The sequence below is a fragment of the Triticum aestivum genome, chromosome 7A, assembly GCF_018294505.1.
Source record: "Triticum aestivum cultivar Chinese Spring chromosome 7A, IWGSC CS RefSeq v2.1, whole genome shotgun sequence".
Lineage (NCBI taxonomy): Eukaryota > Viridiplantae > Streptophyta > Magnoliopsida > Poales > Poaceae > Triticum > Triticum aestivum.
Window position 1 is genome coordinate 52822765 of NC_057812.1, and position 17305 is coordinate 52840069.

At 48.3% G+C, this 17305-nt stretch overlaps 1 pseudogene; it reads right to left on the minus strand.

Moving 5' to 3' along the window:
• Window positions 1-11543: 11543 nt before the first annotated feature.
• On the minus strand, window positions 11544-13376 carry LOC123154665 (UDP-glycosyltransferase 91C1-like; annotated as a pseudogene).
• Window positions 13377-17305: the final 3929 nt, after the last annotated feature.

Consider the following 17305-nt stretch of genomic DNA (forward strand, 5'->3'; position numbering starts at 1 on the left):
CGACAACTGTCAGTGCTCTATAATGGCCTCTCTCTAATATCTCTCGGATGATGTTGTGTATGGTTTCATCTGTTGTTATCCCTTAGTGTGTGGCTGATGAGACCAAACGAATGCACATATATACAGGCAGGGAGATGTTACATGCTTTGCTGCACGTGGAAACTCGTACTTCGGATTTAAATCGAAATCTGTCTATCTATCTATATCTTTTTTTAGAAAAGGAGGATGACCCCCGGCCTCTGCATCTGGGAGATGCATACGGCCACTTTATTGATTATTCTCGAGGACCTTACAAAGTGTTACAAACAATAAGCCTGAATCCACCATCTAGGCAACATATGCCGCTACCCCTATCCATATGATGAAGGGGTGCTAGCTGGTCCACTACCCAGACCACTCACCTAATCCTAACATCAAAAGCCAGAATCCCCAGCCTAGCCACATACCGGGTCTGGGGTATAAACCAGTCTGACGCACTCACATGTGTCGTCTCCACCATCTTCCACTGGTCCATCTCCAAGCAGATTGAGGTGCCAACCTTGGCAGGCTCCTCCGCCATCAACGTCACCATGACGCCAAATGATGACCACCACCTACGCTAGAACATCGCCAAGCAAATGGAGCACTACCACAAGATGAAAATCAGCGGTAGAATAGAAAAAACGCCGCACACATTGCCGCCGCCAAACACCTCACACGCACCACAAAGCGCCCACCATGCTTCCGGGAACCCCAGGCGACGCCTTCAAGAAGGAACGCGACGAAGGTACGACGCCGTCGCCTGCAAGGGGAACTAGAGCTTTCGCTCAAATGAAGAGCACAGTGAGAAACGGGATAGGACCTCGACAAGGCCTCCAACAAGAAGAGAACCGACGCCCACAAGGCACCGCCATTGTCGTGGCCTCCGCCGACGGCCAAGGGTTTCCCCCGATCCCGCCCCCGTCCCATCCACCCGGCCAGAGACCTGGCCAGGGGAGTGCACGCAGCCAAGAAGGCGTTGGACTTCATCAAAGCAGGCACGCCGGGTGACGGGCACCCCGACCCACCGTAGTAGACGTCCACCGAGACCTCGCCACCCGCACAGCCGAAGTCGCGGACCACCAGCTCCCACGACCGTCGCCAGTCGAGAGGCCAGGCCATCCACACCGTCCGAGGCCGCCGCCCCGACATCCACCCACCGCGCACATCCCGTCAAAACACGAAGAGCGACCCACACCGCCGCCACGAGGGAGACCACACCACAAGCACCCAAACCGGGCGACGAGGCAGGGCCGCGCCGGCCAGATCCGGGCGGATCCGGCGATCCCCGGCCCACCAGCCGCCAGAAAGGAGCCGGCCCCGATCCAGGGCCGAGCCGGCCTGATCTGGCAGTCGGACCTTCCCAGGAGACCCCCACACCGGATCGGGAGGAGGGCTAGAGACAGCTCCAACGACCGACGGCCGCCACAGAGGGCCTGCGTCGGCGGCCACCAGGAGCTGGGGAGGCAGGCGGCGGCGTCTGATGCGGGGTGGGGGCGCCTATTGGGGAACGTAGCAGAAATTCAAAATTTTCTACGCATCACCAAGATCAATCTATGGAGTAATCTAGCAACGAGGGGAAGGAGAGTGCATCTACATACCCTTGTAGATCGCTAAACGGAAGCGTTCAAGTGAACGGGGTTGATGGAGTCGTACTCGTCGTGATCCAAATCACCGATGATCCTAGTGCCAAACGAATGGCACCTCCGTGTTCAACACACGTACAGCCCGGTGACGTCTCCTACGCCTTGATCCAGGAAGGGGAGAAGGAGAGGTTGGGGAAGACTCCATCCAGCAGCAGCACGACGGCGTGGTGGTGGTGGAGGAGCGTGGTACTCTAGCAGGGCTTCGCCAAGCACCGCAAGAGACGAGGAGGGAGAGGGGTAGGGCTGCGCCAAGAAGGAGATTAAATCGTGTCTATGGCAGCCCAAAACCTCAAGTATATATAGGGGGAGGGGAGGGGCTGTGCCCCCACCTAGGTTTCCACCCCTAGGGGTGGCGGCCAGCCCTAGATCCCATCTAGGGGGGGGGAGGCCAAGGGGGAGAGAGGGGGGCGCACCACTAGGTGGGCCTTAGGCCCATCTGAGCCTTAGGCCCATCTGAGCCTAGGGTTTGCCCCCTTCCACTCTCCCTTGTGCCTTGGGCCTTGGTGGGGGGCGCACCAGCCCACCTGGGGCTGGTCTCCTCCCACACTTGGCCCATGCAGCCCTCCGGGGCTGGTGGCCCCACTTGGTGGACCACAGGGACCCTCCCGGGGTCCCGGTAATTACAGATAAAACCCGAAACTTTTCCGGCGACCAAAACAGGACTTCCCATATATAAATCTTTACCTCCGGACCATTCCGGAACTCCTCGTGACGTCCGGGATCTCATCCGGGACTCCGAATAACATTCGGTAACCACGTATATCTATTCCCTATAACCCTAGCGTCATCGAACCTTAAGTGTGTAGACCCTACGGGTTCGGGAACCATGCAGACATGACCGAGATAACTCTCCGGTCAATAACCAACAGCGGGATCTGGATACCCATGCTAGCTCCCACATGATCCACGATGATCTCATCGGATGAACCACGATGTCAAGGACTTAATCAATCCCGTATACAATTCCCTTTGTCTAGCGGTACGATACTTGCCCAAGATTCGATCGTCGGTATCCCGATACCTGGTTCAATCTCGTTACCGGCAAGTCTCTTTTACTCGTTCCGTAACACATCATCCCGTGATCAACTCCTTGATCACATTGTGCACATTATGATGATGTCCTACCGAGTGGGCCCAGAGATACCTCTCCGTTTACACGGAGTGACAAATCCCAGTCTTGATTCGTGCCAACCCAACAGACACATTCGGAGATACCTGTAGTGTACCTTTATAGCCACCCAGTTATGTTGTGACGTTTGGCACACCCAAAGCACTCCTACGGTATCCGGGAGTTGCACAATCTCATGGTCTAAGGAAATGATACTTGACATTAGAAAAGCTTCAGCATACGAACTACATGATCTTGTGCTAGGCTTAGGATTGGGTCTTGTCCATCACATCATTCTCCTAACGATGTGATCCCGTTATCAACGACATCCAATGTCCATGGTCAGGAAACCGTAACCATCTATTGATCAACGAGCTAGTCAACTAGAGGCTTACTAGGGACATGGTGTTGTCTATGTATCCGCACATGTATCTGAGTTTCCTATCAATACAATTCTAGCATGGATAATAAACGATTATCATGAACAAGGAAATATAATAATAACCAATTTATTATTGCCTCTAGGGCATATTTCCAACAGTCTCCCACTTGCACTAGAGTCAATAATCCAGTTCACATCAATATGTGATTAACACTCAAGGTCACATTCCCATGTGACTAACACCCAAAGAGTTCTGGGTTTGATCATGTTATGCTTGTGAGAGAGGTTTCAGTCAACGGGTCTGCAGCATTCAGATCCGTATGTACTTCGCAAATTTCTATGTCATCTTGTAGATGCAACTACTACGCTACATTTGGAGCCATTTCAAATAATTGTTCTACTTGGAGCTATTCTAAATTGTTGCTCCATTATACGTATCCGGTATCTCTACTCAGAGCTATGCGGATAGGTGTTAAGCTTGCATCGACGTAACTCTTTACGTCGAACTCTTTATCACCTTCATAACCGAGAAACATATCCTTATTCCTCTAAGGATAATTTAGACCGCTATCTGGTGATCTACTCCTAGATTACCTTTGTACCCTCTTGCCAAATATGTGGCAAGGCACACATCAGGTGCGGTACTCAGCATGGCATACCGTATAGAGCCTATGACAAAATCATAGGGGACGACCTTCGTCCTTCCTCTTTCTTCTGCCGTGGTCGAGCTTTAAGTCTTAACTTCATACCTTACAACTCAGGCAAGAACTCCTTCTTTGACTGATCCATCTTGAACACCTTCAAGATCATGTCAAGGTATGTGCTCATTTGAAAATACCATTAAGCGTTTTGATCTATACTTATAGATCTTGATGCTTAATGTTCAAGTAGCTTAATCCAGGCTTTCCATTGAAAAACACTTTCCAAATAACCCTATATGCTTTCCAGAAATTCTACGTCATTTCTGATCAACAATATGTCAACAACATATATTCATCAGAAATTCTATAGTGCTCCCACTCACTTCTTTGGAAATACAAGTTTCTCATAAACTTTGTATACACCCAAAATCTTTGATCATCTCATCAAAGCATACATTCCAACTCCGAGATGCTTACTCCAGTCCTTAGAAGGATTGCTGGAGCTTTGCATACTTGTTAGCATCTTTCAGGATTGACAAAACCTTCCGGTTGTATCAGATACAACCTTTCCTCAAGAAAATCGTCGAGGAAACAATGTTTTGACATCCTATCTGCAAGATTTCATAAATAATGCAGTAATCGCTAATATAATTCCAACAGACTCTTAGCATCGCTATGAGTGAGAAAGTCTCATCGTAGTCAACTCCTTGAACTTGTCAGAAAACATCTTAACGACAAGTCGAGCTTTCTTAATGGTGATACTTACCATCATTGTCCGTCTTCCTTTTAAAATCCATATGTACCTAACAGCCTTACGACCATCAAGTAGTTCTTCCAAAGTCTACACTTTGTTTTCATATATGGATCCTCTCCCGGATTATATGGCCTCGAGCCATTTTGGAATCCAGGCCCACCATTGCTTCTCCATAGCTCATAGGTTCATTGTTGTCTAGCAACATGACTTCCAAGACAGGATTACGTACCACTCTAAAGTAGTACGCATCCTTTTCATCCTACGAGGTTTGATAGTGACTTGATCCGAAGTTTCATGATCACTATCATAAGCTTCCACTTCAATTGGTGTAGGTGCCGCAGGAACAACTCCCTGTGCCCTGCCACACACTAGTTGAAGAGACGGTTCAATAACCTCATCAAGTCTCCACCATCCTCCCACTCAATTCTTTCGAGAGAAACTTTTCCTCGAGAAAGGACCCGATTCTAGAAACAATCCCTTATTGCTTTCGGATCTGAGGCAGGAGGTATACCCAACTGTTTTGGGTGTCCTATGAAGATGCATTTATCCGCTTTGGGTTCGAGCTAATCAGCCTGAAACTTTTTCACATAAGCGTCGCAGCCCCAAACTTTTAAGAAATGACAGCTTAGGTTTCTCTAAACCATAGTTCATACGGTGTCATCTCATCGGAATTACGTGGTGCTCTATTTAAAGTGAATGTGGTTGTCTCTAATGCCTAACCCATAAACTATCGTGGTAATTCGATAAGAGACATCATGGTATGCATCATATCCAATAGGGTGCAGTTATGATGTTCGGACACACCATCACACTATGGTGTTCCAGGCTGTATTAGTTGTGAAACAATTTCCACAATGTCTTAATTCTGTGCCAAACTCGTAATTCAGATATTCATCTCTATGATCATATCATAGATATTTTATCCTCTTGTCACGACGATCTTTCAACTTCACCCTGAAATTACTTGAACCTTTCAATAATTCAGACTCGTGATTCATCAAGTAAATATACTCAACATCTACTCAAATCATCTGTGATGTAAGAACATAACGATATCCACTACACGCCTCAGCACTCATTGGACTGCACACATCAAAATGTATTACTTCCAACAAGTTGCTTTCTAGTTCCATTTTACTGAAAACGAGGCTTTCAGTCATCTTGCCCATGTGGTATGATTTGCATGTCTCAAGTGATTCAAAATCAAGTGAGTCCAAATGGTCCATTTGCATGGAGTTTCTTCATGCATATACACCAATAGACATGGTTCGCATGTCTCAAACTTTTCAAAAACGAGTGAGCCCAAAGATCCATCAACATGGAGCTTCTTCATGCGTTTTATACCAATATGACTTACGTGGCAGTGCCACAAGTAGGTGGTACTATCATTACTATCTTATATCTTTTGGCATGAACAAGTGTATCACTACGATCGAGATTCAATAAACTATTCATTTTAGGTGCAACACCATTGAAGGTATTATTTAAATAAACAGAGTAATCATTATTCTCCTTAAATGAATAACCATATTGCGATACACATAATCCAATCATGTCTATGCTCAATGCAAACACCAATCTCGATGGTAGAGGGAGCGTGCGATGCTTGATCACATCAAGCTTGGGAAAAACTTCCAACACATATCGCCAGCTCACCTTTAGCTAGTCTCCGTTTACTCCGCAGCCTTTTATTTCGAGTTTACTGACACTTAGCAACCGAACCGGTATCTAATACCATGGTGCTACTAGGAGTACTAGTAAAGTACACATTAACACAATGTATATCCAATATACTTCTATCGACCTTGCCAGCCTTCTCAACTACCAAGTATCTAGGGTAATTCTGCTCCAGTGGTTGTTCCCCTTATTACAGAAGCACTTAGTCTCGGGTTTGGGTTCAACCTTGGGTTTTTTCACTAGAGCAGCAGCTGATTTGCCGTTTCATGAAGTATCCCTTCTTGCCCTTGCCCTTCTTGAAACTAGTGGTTTCACCAACCATCAACAATTGATGCTCCTTCTTGATTTCTACTTTTGTGGTGTCAAACATCGCGAATATCTCAAGGATCATCATATATGTCCCTGATATATTATAGTTCATCACGAAGCTCTAGTAGCTTGGTGGTAATGACTTCGGAGAAACATCACTATCTCATCTGGAAGATCAACTCCCACTCGATTCAAATGATTGTTGTACTCAGACAATCTGAGCACAAGCTCAACAATTGAGCTTTTCTCCCTTAGTTTGCAGGCTAAGAAAATCGTCGGAGGTCTTATACCTCTTGACGTGGGCACGAGCCTGAAATCCTAATTTCAGCCCTCAAAACATCTCATATGTTTCGCGACGTTTCAAAACGTCTTCGGTGCCTCAACTCTAAACCGTTTAACTGAACTATCACGTAGTTATCAAAATGTGTATGTCAGATGTTCGCAACATCCACAGACAACGTTCGAGGTTCAGGACACTGAGCGGTGCATTAAGGACATAAGCCTTCTATGAAGCAATGAGGACAATCCTCAGTTTACGGACCTAGTCCGCATACTTGCTACTATCAACTTTCAACTAAATTTTCTCTAGGAACATATCTAAACAGTAGAACTGAAGCGCGAGCTACGACATAATTTGCGAAGACCTTTTGACTATGTTTAGGATAATTAAGTTCATCTTATGAACTCCCACTCAGATAGACATCCCTCTAGTCATCTAAGTGATTACATGATCCGAGTCAACTAGGCCGTGTCCGATCATCACGTGAGATGGACTAGTCATCATCGGTGAACATCTTCATGTTGATCGTATCTTCTATACGACTCATGTTCGACCTTTCGGTCTTCCGTGTTCCGAGGCCATGTCTGTACATGCTTAGCTCGTCAGGTCAACCTAAGTGTTTCGCATGTGTCCCGAAGCCATGTCTGTACATGCTAGGCTCGTCAACACCCGTTGTATTCGAACGATAGAATCTATCACACCCGATCATCACGTGGTGCTTCGAAACAACGAACCTTCGCAACGGTGCACAGTTAGGGGGAACACCTTTCTTGAAATTTTAGTGAGGGATCATCTTATTTAAGCTACTGTCGTTCTAAGCAAATAAGATGTAAAACATGATAAACATCACATGCAATCAAATAGTGACATGATATGGCCAATATCATTTTGCTCCTCTTAATCTCCATCTTCGGGGCTCCATGATCATCTTTGTCACCGGCATGACACCATGATCTCCATCATCGTGTCTTCTTGAAGTTGTCTCGTCATCTATTACTTCTACTACTATGGCTAACGCTTTAGCAATAAAGTAAAGTAATTACATGACGTTTATGTAGACACGCAGGTCATAAATAAATTAAGACAACTCCTATGGCTCCTGCCGGTTGTCATACTCATCGACATGCAAGTCGTGATTCCTATTACAAGAACATGATCAATCTCATACATCACATATATCATTCATCACATCCTTTTGGCCATGTCACATCACAAGGCATATGCTGCAAAAACAAGTTAGACGTGCTCTAATTGTTGTTGCAAGTTTTTACGTGGCTGCTATAGGTTGCTAGCAAGAACGTTTCTTACCTACGCCAAAACCACAACGTGAATTGCCAATTTCTATTTACCCTTCATAAGGACCCTGTTCATCCAATCCGATCCGACTAAAGTGGGAGAGACAGACACCCGCCAGCCACCTTATGCAACTAGTGCATGTCAGTTGGTGGAACCGGTCTCACGTAAGCATACGTGTAAGGTTGGTCCGGGCCGCTTCATCCCACAATGCCGCCGAATCAAGATAAGACTAGTAACGGCAAGTAAATTGACAAAATTGACGCCCACAACTACTTTGTGTTCTACTCGTGCATAGAAACTACGCATAGACCTAGCTCATGATGCCACTGTTGGGGAACGTAGCAGAAATTCAAAATTTTCTACGCATCACCAAGATCAATCTATGGAGTAATCTAGCAATGAGGGGAAGGAGAGTGCATCTACATACCCTTGTAGATCGCTAAGCGGAAGTTTTCAAGTGAACGGGGTTGATGGAGTCGTACTCGTCGTGATCCAAATCACCGATGATCCTAGTGCCGAACGAACGGCACCTCCGTGTTCAACACACGTACAGCCCGGTGACGTCTCCTACGCCTTGATCCAGCAAGGGGAGAAGGAGAGGTTGGGGAAGAATCCATCCAGCAGCAGCACGACGGCGTGGTGGTGGTGGAGGAGCGTGGTACTCCAGCAGGGCTTCGCCAAGCACCGCACGAGACGAGGAGGGAGAGGGGTAGGGCTGCGCCAAGAAGGAGATTGAATCATGTCTATGGCAGCCCAAAACCTCAAGTATATATAGGGGGAGGGGAGGGGCTGCGCCCCCACCTAGGTTTCCACCCCTAGGGTGGCGGCCAGCCCTAGATCCCATCTGGGGGGGGGGGCGGCCAAGGGGGAGAGAGGGGGGCGCACCACTAGGTGGGCCTTAGGCCCATCTGAGCCTATGGTTTGCCCCCTTCCACTCTCCCTTGCGCCTTGGGCCTTGGTGGGGGGGCGCACCAGCCCACCTGGGGCTGGTCCCCTCCCACACTTGGCCCATGCAGCCCTCCGGGGCTGGTGGCCCCACTTGATGGACCACCGGGACCCTCCCGGGGTCCCGGTACATTACCGATAAAACCTGAAACTTTTCCGGCGACCAAAACAGGACTTCCCATATATAAATCTTTACCTTCGGACCATTCCGGAACTCCTCGTGACGTCCGGGATCTCATCCCGGACTCCGAACAACATTCGGTAACCACGTATATCTATTCCCTATAACCCTAGTGTCATCGAACCTTAAGTGTGTAGACCCTAGGGGTTCGGGAACCATGCAGACATGACCGAGATAACTCTCCGGTCAATAACCAACAGCGGGATCTGGATACCCATGCTGGCTCCCACATGCTCCACGATGATCTCATCGGATGAACCACGATGTCAAGGACTTAATCAATCCCGTATACAATTCCCTTTGTTTAGCGGTACGATACTTGCTCGAGATTCGATCGTCGGTATCCCGATACCTGGTTCAATCTCGTTACCCGCAAGTCTCTTTTACTCGTTCCGTAACACATCATCCCGTGATCATCTCCTTGATCACATTGTGCACATTATGATGATGTCCTACCGCGTGGGCCCAGAGATACCTCTCCGTTTACACGGAGTGACAAATCCCAATCTTGATTCGTGCCAACCCAACAGACACTTTCGGAGATATCTGTAGTGTACCTTTATAGCCACTCAGTTACGTTGTGACGTTTGGCACACCCAAAGCACTCCTACGGTATCCAGGAGTTGCACAATCTCATGGTCTAAGGAAATGATACTTGACATTAGAAAAGCTTCAACATACGAACCACATGATCTTGTGCTAGGCTTAGGATTGGGTCTTGTCCATCACATCATTCTCCTAACGATGTGATCCCGTTATCAACGACATCCAATGTCCATGGTCAGGAAACCGTAACCATCTATTGATCAACGAGCTAGTCAACTAGAGGCTTACTAGGGACATGGTGTTGTCTATGTATCCACACATGTATCTGAGTTTCCTATCAATATAATTCTAGCATGGATAATAAACGATTATCATGAACAAGGAAATATAATAATAACCAATTTATTATTGCCTCTAGGGCATATTTCTAACAGCGCCTCCAACGTCGAGGCGGGTGCGCGGGGAAACCCCGCCGCCGCCTACCGCCGCGCGGGCGGCTGCCGGCGGCTGCGGGGGAGGAGGAGGGGAGGCGGGGGGAAACCGGCGGGTGGCTAGGGTTTCGCCCCCGATTCGCCCGGAGCGGATGACGCGGGGGTGGGGGGAGGGGGGGCTTGTTTTGCAAGATTCGTCGGTCTATATCTATATCTATTAACCTATCTATATATCTATATCTATATCTATATACCTACGGTGTAGGCGTTTGCCACTTTTGTTGGTCCGGTTGGGATCGGTCCTGTACCGATTTCGCAGTCGTGCGACCAAAGCCAGACGAGACTAATTTAATGATGTGCGGGCTTCACGAGTCCAACAGTTGTCATTACACAACCAACACCTAGGGGAGTGGCTGCTTATCAGTCGATTGAAATTTTTGAAGTGGTCAATCGATTTCATCTCAACCGTCCGATCAAGATCCAACGTCCATGACATCATCTTCCACCTCGTTCTCTTCTTCCTTACCCCATCTTTCCCCAGCCGTCACCACGGACTACCAGCCCCCGCCCTCCCCAGAACCACCCCCTACCATCGGTCTTCCGCTGCCCCCGGTCATCCCACTGCCCCCCTCCCCCACACACACACGCGCGCGCCGAGTTTTTTCTCCGGTGAATCCCCACACCATTCACCAACCACTGCCCGACCCTAAACTCTAAGATAGATACTGGGTAGCCTGTCCAGCGAGCTTCTTCCCCCCTTCCGGCAGGTTTCTTCCTTCCCTCTAGCTGTTTTTCCCTTCGATCAAAATCAACTGACCCAACTTTGAAATTCAATCGACTGAAATGTAGCTATTGCATATAAATAGATTGCAAACGGCGACTCTTTGTCCCTCGCCGCCCATTTCAAATTTTGAATTCAAGTATACAAGCACGGACCATACATGCATGATACACACATGGCACCAGCCAACAAGAACGAGCAGTTACTACCCTCGAGAGTATTCCAGCATATTGTGGCAGTTTCAGTTTTCGTACAACACAGTCCGGGAAAAAAAATCCTAAAATGCAGGCACGCACACGGTTTCCATTAACTCAACAAGTAGTATATTTAACACTGCATACTACACACTGTCTACACTCTTGTTGTGCCCTTCAACCCCACACTTGCTGCATTTTGCGTTTTGCCAGTCCTCTCCGCAAAACCTCAGATCGACTTCTCGAGAGCCCCCGTGTGGTTTGCGCATGGCACACGCTCTGTTGGATTGGCACCACTCTCACCGACAAGCACGAGCTGACGAACCAACAGAAAAATTGGGGCCGTGCACACAGTAATCCGATCATCAAAAATCCCGGGAACCATCCAAAATGGGGCTGGTTCTAGCTCACAGGAAACTGGGCCTGAAACTTCTACCAGCACACAGCCAGCTGACAAGCTCCAGTGGTCAGTTGTGCTAGCTAGCTAGTAGTATCAACTTAATTGATCGCCCTTTTTCAGAAAAAAAAGCATCGATGCAGTTATAAGATAAGCGATCAAATCAACTCGTTCATGCACTGCTTCTGGCTTCTTTGTAGCGTCTCAGGTGCTCCTCGAGCTCGTGAATGTACTGCTCCTGGCACCTCTCGTCCAGCACAAGCTCTTTCAGCTTCTTGGCGTTGGTCGCGAACACCTTCCCCTCATCCTCCGACATGACGCGCCGCACGACCACCACGACACCGTCCCTGTCAAATGAGCCGTCACTGCCGTCCCTTGGCACCAGCACGCCGATTCCTCTCTCCGCCATGGCCCGCGCGATCATAGGCGTGTCGGTGAGGAAAGGCAGCATGACCAGCGGAAGGCCGAAGCCGAAGCTCTCGATGGTGGAGCCCCAGCCGCAGTGCGTCAGGAACGCGGTCGGGGCGCCGTGAGCGAGCACCTTCACCTGCGGCACCCACCCTGTGCAGACCACCCCACGGTCCTGCGTCCGCTCCTCGAACCCAGCCGGCAACAGCTCCTGCTTGTTGTTTGTGCCGGCCGGCTTGCGTAGCGCCCAAAGGAAGTGCACCCCGGCGAGCTCCAGTCCGAGCGCGAGTTCATGGATGTTCTCTAGCGTCAGTGGCGCCTCGCTTCCCAGCCCGACGTAGATGACAGACTTGGGTGGTTGGTCGTCGAGCCAACGTAGGACCTGGCGACCGTCGGCGCCGCTAGAGCTGCTCTGCCCGTGGTCTTCATTACGGTCGTCGGTCGCCCCAGGTAACAGGATCTCGGCGGGGATGGCGGGCTTCCGCAAGAGATCAGAGAGGATTGTGAACATGCGAGGCTCCAGCTCGCGACAGCTCCGGTGGATGGTGAGGCGGCACCGCTCGAACACGTCCCGCAAACGGTCAGTGTCCGACCTGCCTGACGCGTTTTCACCGAAGTTGTCAGCGAGCATCCGCCGGGCCTCGTGGTGGAGGAAGACGGTGGTGGACGGGAAGGGGATCCACTTGGGTGGCACGCAGGCACGGTGAAGTCCTCTGGCTTCGTGCGCGGGTGCGCGTCGTTCGTCCACCGCGGCCCAATAAAGGCCATAAAGGCGGCATGGAAGATCAGGAACGCGGCGCATGGCACCTGCACTCCGGCCGATTGATCATCATGATCAACATATACCTGCGTAGGTGGAGATGGCGGACAGCGTCGTACCTTGTGCTGGTCGGCGATGGGCGGGACCCAGTGGTGGCAGAAGTCAATGATGATCCAGTCGGGCCTCCTGCCGGCGACGACGGCGTCCGCGAGGAACGACGCGAGCGGGGCGGCGAGGCCGTCCATGGCCTTCTTGAGCAGCTCGACCTTGTCGGGCGGCAGGTCAGACGTGACCTCGGCGCCCTCCGGCAAGCCCTCCACAGCCGGCAGCGGTAGCGGCACGAAGCGGATGTGCGCGGACAGGTGCGCCGGCACGGGCGGCAGCCTGGCGAGGTTTCGCGGAGTGGACACGAAGGCGACGGCGTGGCCCCACGCGGCGAGGCGCTTGGAGAGCTCCAGGAACGGGATCATGTGCCCGAACGCCAGCCACGGGAACACCACCACCACCAACCCGCCCGCACCGGCGCCGGCAGCCGCTGCTGCCATTTCCATCTGCTCGCAATGGGCCGATGGAGTATAACAAAACAGAGGCTTGGTGTCGCTGTTGCCTACTTACTTGCCTGATGGGCACGAGCAAACTAACAGTAAATTTTGAGCAACACGACTACACGAGCCAACTAAATAATGGAGCGTGGGAGCTGAGTGGGCTACCCACGAGGAAACCTCCAGAGGGTGACAGGGACTTTGTCCCCGATGATGTTACAAGAGTGAGCCTTGCAGACTAGTGGCCCGGACCACGGCACTATTTCGGAGTGTAACATCGCATGGGGCCCAGAGGGGGGACATATCGGGGACTTTTTTTTTTGATCCAAGCAAAATTTCATTGAACTTTTTTTTGAAATAAAACAAAACTTTATTCATTAGAAATAACCAATAGATCGTTTGTGAGGAAGAGTACAATTTCATTGATAGGCTCCTCGAACCAATCTGAAGTTGAAGAAATCTAGCTAATTTAGCAAGTTCATGTGCTACTCTATTTGCCTCTCTATTACAATGTTCGAATCTAGTCACGATAAAATCACATGCGTAGTGGAAGCAGTCATCGAAAATTGCCGCTGCCGCACTCGTTGACTGTCCTCCATCCTGCATGGTCTCAATCACCTCCAGATTATCTGAGTTGATGATTAGGCGATTGCACCCTGCCCTTTGCGCTAGTGTTAGTCCAAATTTGAGGGCTAAAGCTTCTGCCATCAGAACATCCGCACAATGGTCAATCTTTTCATTTCTTCTTGCAATAAACCTACCTTTGTCGTCTCGCAAAACCGCCCCCATCGTACCCTTCAGCATGTCATGGTCAAAAGAGGCGTCAACATTGAGTTTCACGAAACCCCTAGGGGGACAATGCCAACCCCCTTTTTTCATGGACGCCTTTGAAGATGATGCATTTACAAAATTGTATGTGAGGGCTATGATCCCGATTGATATCTGAGTTGCATTCTGAGTTGTTTTCTTGTGCACTAATTTCCTTCTCTCCCACCATAGATACCAAGCTGAAATAGCTATCATTTCTCGTACATTTTGGTACCCCATAATACGCAAATCTTGATCTGGAAGAACTAAAAGGTATTCTAGTATCGCCTCTCTAGCACTATCAACCTCACAAGCTCTATCAATAATCTCATCTATTCCTAGCCTCTTCCAAATTTCCTTTGCTTTATTACATAGGAAAAGCATATGCTTCGTGTCTTCTACACCCTGAGAGCAAGTAGGACAAAGGGGCGAGACGTTCATGTGTCTATTAGCAAGTGTTGCCCGACATGGGAGAGTGCCATGTAACGTACGCCATATAAAAATTTTGACTTTTGCCGGACAGGATAATTTCCATATCTGACACCAAATAGGGTTAGTTGTGGTTCGCCCCATCCCGTTAGAGTGTTTTAGTTTACTGCCGTACAGATCATTCCACTCCACAGAATAAGCAGACTGTACCGAGAACATACCATTTTCCATATAACTCCAAGCAATGAAATCTGACATGTTATGTTGCGAAAGAGGGATTTTAAGAATCCGTTCAGCGTCAATGGGCCACATAGTTTGTCTAATCAGGTCCTCATCCCAAATATTGGAAACAGGGTCAATCAGATCAACCACTCTTGATAACAATTGTCCCCTCCTAGGAGTCACAATCTTTCTAGTGGCACAATTTGGGATCCATGCATCTTCCCAAATGTTGATGTTATGTCCATTTCCCACTCGCCAAATATAGCCGCGTTTCAGAGTAGTAATGCCTGCCATAATGCTTTGCCAGGTGAAGGAAGCACCATGTTTTGGCTTGGTATTCAGCAAATCGCCATCAGGGTAGTACTTGGCCCTTAGAATAGTGGCACACAAGGAATCAGGATTATCGAGGAGACGCCATGCCTGTTTGGTCAGCAGAGCCAGGTTGAAACAGTGGATATCACGGAATCCCATTCCTCCTTGGGTTTTTGGTACACACATTTTCCACCAGGCCATCCAGTGCATCCTCCTCTGGTTCTCCTCGTCTCCCCACCAGAAATGCGTTATCGCGTCAATGATTCCTTTACAATTTTTTTAGGAATTTTAAAGACCGACATTGCATAGGTAGGTATGGCTTGGATCACAGCCTTGAGCAGGATCTCCTTCCCCCCGGCAGATAATAGTTTTTCCTTCCAACCACTAATTTTCTTAACAATACGTTCAATCAGAAATTTAAAGCAGTCTGTTTTATCAACGCCCACATTTGCTGGCAAGCCCAAGTATTTGTCATTCAGGGCCTCCGTCATTATATTGAGCATTGTACACAAGTGTTCTCTGACCTCTACCTTTGTATTGGGGCTAAAGAAAATACTAGACTTTTCCACGCTTACCAGCTGTCCCGACGCCGCACAATATAAATCTAGTGCTGATTTCAGGGCCGCCGCATTATGTTGGTTGGCTTTCATCAAGATCAATGAGTCATCCGCAAAGAGGAGATTAGTTACTGGTGGGGCATCTCTACAGACTTTAACTCCTGAAATGTTCCCATTCTCCTCAGCATGCGAGAGCAAGGCATTCAACCCTTCTGTGCACAGCAGGAATAGGTAAGGTGATAGCGGGTCCCCCTGTCTCAACCCTCTAGTAGGCTTAAAACTCTCACTTTCCTCTGCATTTATCCTTACTTTGTATTCTACTGTTGTGACGCATTGCATAATCAAATTAACCCACTCTCGACGGAAACCCAATTTCAGCATAATCTCCTTCAGAAAAGCCCACTCGACTCTATCGTAGGCTTTGTGCATGTCAAGTTTTATAGCACACAAGCCCTCTCTACCCTCTCTTTTGTTCTTGATTGTGTGAAAACATTCGTAGGCCACTAAAATATTATCGGTTATCAATCTTCCTGTTACAAAAGCACTTTGTGTTGGACTAATAATTTCTTGTAGAAGGATCTTCAATCGAGAGGCCACCATTTTTGCAATTATTTTGTATACCACATTACATAAGCTGATCGGCCTAAATTGGGATACCTTTTCTGGTGTGTTAATCTTCGGAATCATCACGATTGCAGTATCATTCCAACCATCCGGGATAGTACATGTGTTGATTGCTTTCAGAACATCCTCAATTAGGTCTTCCCCTAGCATGGGCCAGAACCTTTTATAGAAGATAGCATGGAGTCCATCTGGTCCTGGAGCTTTCAAGTCCCCAATATCAAATGAAGCCTTGCGAACATCTTCTGCAGTATAAGGAGCAAGTAGAGCATTGTTCATTTCGTTTGACACTCTCTTACGCACAAGTGATAAAACTTCTTGATTCGGATGCTGAACTTCCGATGTGAAAAGCTTTGTGAAATATTCAGTTATGTGATTCATCAACTCCTTTTCTGTTAACCATTTTCCAGACTCATCTAATAGTTTCTTTATATTATTCCTTTTTTCCTAGCCGTGGCAGCATTATGGAAAAAAGATGTATTACGATCCCCATGCATCAACCAGTTTGCCGGTCCTCTTTGTAACCAGAAAATTTCCTCTTGATCCAAGATATTTTCAATTAGCACAATAATTTCCTTCTGATGACCTTGAGACTCCATATTTAATGGGCCCCGCCTTAATCTCTCCAATTCTTTTTTTAATTTTCTAATTCTCACCATTGGTCCCTTTAGAGTTTCCCGGTCCCATGTATGTAGATCGGCATGTACTGCTCTCGTACGATCAGCAAGTGATGGTCCAATCCCGGCAAGTCTTGCTTTCTCCCAAGATGCCTTAACAATTTCAGTAACTGTCTCTTCCTTCAACCACCTCACCTCAAACTGTTTAACCCGTCCTTCTGTTCGTTTAAAGATTTTTTTCATCCAAGTAATCCGTATCCAGTACGATTGGGCGGTGGTCAGAATGAACATGTTCTTCATTGATAACTGCCGCTCGTGGAAATTTGTTTGCCCATGCTATATTGCAGACCCCTCGATCAAGACGTTCACGAATTTCGCCTCTCCTCCAAGTGAACAGGTCACCCGTATAGCCAAGGTCATCCAGCCCGCAATCCATTAGGCATT